This window comes from Silene latifolia, chromosome Y, assembly GCF_048544455.1.
Source record: "Silene latifolia isolate original U9 population chromosome Y, ASM4854445v1, whole genome shotgun sequence".
NCBI classification, from domain to species: Eukaryota; Viridiplantae; Streptophyta; class Magnoliopsida; order Caryophyllales; family Caryophyllaceae; genus Silene; species Silene latifolia.
This window is the reverse complement of record NC_133538.1, coordinates 285,273,448-285,277,222: the sequence shown is the minus strand read 5'-3', so window position 1 is coordinate 285,277,222 and position 3,775 is coordinate 285,273,448.

Genomic DNA, 3,775 nt, shown 5'->3' with positions numbered 1-3,775 from the left:
GAAAAATGAATTAATACCAACTCGAGTAGTGACAGGGTGGCGGATGTGCATTGATTATAGACAGTTAAATGCCGCCACCAAGAAAGACCACTTCCCCCTCCCTTTTGTTGACCAAATGACTGAAAGACTTGCTTCTAACAAATTTTTCTGTTTTTTAGACGGATATTCAGGGTTCTTTCAGATCCCTATTCCTCCGGATGATCAGAGTAAGACCACTTTTACCTGTCCACAGGGTGTTTTTGCATATCGTAGAATGCCTTTCGGATTGTGTAACGCCCCTGCTACCTTTCAGAGGTGCATGATGGGGATTTTTTCTGATTATATAGAGAATATTATGGAGGTATTCATGGATGATTTCTCAGTTTATGGTAATGACTTTGATCGTTGTTTAGCTAATCTTGATAAAGTCATGCAGCGTTGTATAGATGTTAATCTCGTTTTAAACTGGGAAAAATGTCAGTTCATGGTCAATGAGGGGGTTGTGTTAGGGCATCTGATTTATGATAAAGGTATACATGTTGATAAAGCAAAAGTGCAGGTGATTGAGCAATAGCCTCCTCCCGTGAATGTTAAAGGAGTGAGGAGTTTCCTTGGTCACGCTGGTTTTTATCGGCGTTTCATTAAGGATTTTTCAAAAATTGCTAAACCACTTACACAATTGCTCCTTAAGGATGCTGTCTTTGAGTTTACTGATGAGTGCCTTTTAGCTTTTAACAGGTTGAAGGAGGCTCTAGTTTCGCACCAATCATTCAAATTACTTTGATTGGGATCTCCCATTTGAGATCATGTGTGATGCCAGCGATTATGCAATTGGTGCAGTTTTGGGACAGCGAAAGAACAAAGCTTTAAATGCCATATACTATGCGAACCGAACTCTGGATGAGGCTCAAGTCAATTATTATACCACTGAGAAAGAGTTTCTAGCTGTAGTTTTTGCCTTAGACAAATTTCGGTCTTATTTGTTAGGTTCTAAGGTTGTTGTTTACACTAACCATGCAGCGTTGAAGACTCTCTTTCTTAAGAAAGTTGCGAAGCCGAGGCTTTTGAGGTGGATACTCCTTTTGCAGGAGTTTGATTTGGAGATCAAAGTAAGAAGGGAGCAGAGAATGTGGTAGCTGACCATTTATCTCGTCTGCACCGACGAGAAAGGGAGGATTCGTTACCTATTAATGATTCTTTTCCCGATGAGAGTCATTAGCTATTACTACTTCGGGTCTTATCCACCTCCTTGGTTTGCTTTGATTTTGCTAACTTTGTTTGTGATGATAAGATACCACCCGAGCTTTCATGGCAGCAGAAGAAGCGGTTTGCGTATGATGCTAGACAATACTTTTGGGATGATCCTTATGTTTTCAAGGAATGCGCAGACGGTCTCATCCGGAGATGCGTGCCTCAATGGGAGGTGAAGGATATCCTAGAGGCTTGCCACTCTTCTTCTTATGGTGGTCACCACGGTCCGTCCAGGACTGTAGCTAAGGTACTCCAATCTGGTTTCTATTGGCCAACTTTGCATGCAGATAGTCACAATTTTGTTGCTGAGTGCGGTGCTTGTCAAAGATCGGGGAATGTTTCGCGGAGACATGAGATGCCACAGGTAGGCATTTTAGAGGTTGAGATTTTTGATGTCTGGGGCATCGATTATCAAGGACCCTTTCCGAGCAGTCAAGGTAATAAATATATCCTCGTAGCTGTAGATTATGTGTCCAAATGGGTGGAAGTTATTGCTACTCCCCATTGCGATGCAAAAGTCGTAATTAAACTGTTTAAAAAGATTATTTTCCCTCGTTTTGGTGTCCCTCGGGTTGTCATTAGCGATGGTGGAATGCATTTTAAAGAGAAACAACTTAGTGCTTTATTGACTAAATTCGGTGTCCAACATCGTCGAGGTTTGGGGTATCATCCTCAAACTAGTGGTCAGGTTGAGATTTCTAACAGAGAATTGAAAGAAGTCTTAGCTAAAGTTGTTTCTAAATCACGGAAAGATTGGAGTCTTAAGTTAGATGATGTCTTATGGGCTTATAGAACTGCGTTTAAAACGCCAATTGGGATGTCACCATTCCGATTGATTTATGGTAAGACATGTCATTTACCTGTTGAGTTAAAGCGTAAGTCTTGGTGGGCTATTTGTGATTTGAATTTAGATCCTAACCTCTCTCGTGAGAAATGCATGACACAGCTGAATGAGCTGGAGGAATTTAGGCTGCTGGCCTATGACAATGCTAGGATTTACAAAGAGAAAACAAAGCGTTGGCACGACAATAGAATCATCAAGCGCGAGTTCCATATTGGCGATAAGGTACTCCTTTTTAACGCTCATATCCGTTTATTTCCTGGTAAGCTGAAATCCAGGTGGACTGGCCCCTATACGGTCACAGCAGTTATAAAGTTCGGATCAGTTGAACTGGAGACCTCTGTTGGAGAAAGGTTCAAAGTTAATGGCCAATATGTGAAGCATTATCACGGAACATATGAATTTGTTGGGAAAGTCGAGGTATTATACTTCGACCCGTTATCGGATGATGCAAAGTGAGGTAAAAAGGTCGTGCGGGACCTCTTAAACCAGCGCTAAACGGGAGGCAACCCGGCTTGTAAATTTCTTTAATTAGGAATTTAATGGTTTTATTTCATTTATTTTGCATTTTGAGCTTTAGTTTTTTTTCCTTTTAATTCGCAATTTCCTGGTTTGAAAAATGCGCGCCTTTGAGAATTTTGCAGGTGATTATTTTATTGGAAAGTGCGTCGGGTGGTATAATGAATATTCATGAGAGAAGAACGGGAAATTGAAGTGGCAAAATAAATTTTTGACGATTTTGAGAATAATTGCCAGCGTTTGCAGTCGATCGACTAAGCTACTCAGTCGATCGACTGAGGAGAAACAGGGCAGAGGCTACTGTGCAAGGATATTGGTCGATCGACTGGGTCATATAGTCGATCAACCACTACACGAAAGACCAGAAGCTGACTTAAGTGAAGACTGGTCGATCGACCGGGTCAGGTGGTCGATCGACCACATCGCGGGTTCAGATCGCAAATTAATAGGGAAGTATTCTTCATTCATTCACTTTCATAAAATCGAAAAATCAAAAGCAAACCCTTTTCTTCCCCTTCCTTGCGATTTTCCTGCTAATTCCCCTTAATCTCGAATTTTCTTGCTTAAATCTTCAAGTTCTCGTCAAAGGTATGTCTCTAATCCCTTCTTAATCCTTTATTTTCGATTATCACTGCATTTCTTTGCCAAATTTTCGAGCACTGTTGCTTTGAGACGGAAAAATCGAATTGGGGAAAATCAATTTCAGGCCATTGTCTTTCGTTTTTTGTGCTTTAATTACCTTCACTATCTTTATTCTTTGATTTTCAAGTCATATTAGCAATTGTAGGATGCTTAAATCAATTTCCCCCAAATTTTGGAAACCCTAATTTCGGTTTCAATTTCTGAATTTGGTTAGGGTTTCATAACTTGTTAATGCTAAAGGTTAGGGGAGGCTTGTTGCTAATTTGAATGTTTGCAGGAAACAATAATGTCAAAGGGAAAGCGAAGATATGTTTGAAGGGCGAAACGAGTCGGGAGTCGCAAGCGGCGCGGGTCCGCCACTGATGATTGAGGATACTACGGATAGTCTACCTGACTATCCGCAGGTTATTTTTTCCACTTCTACTCAGCGCGCCAAATTCGCTCTTTTTGTCGCAAAAATGAAAGTCACAGCCACCCGTTTTCTTCACAAACCTACTTTAGAGAAATTAGGCTGCTTTGAGTCTGTTGTGTCCCTGCTAAATG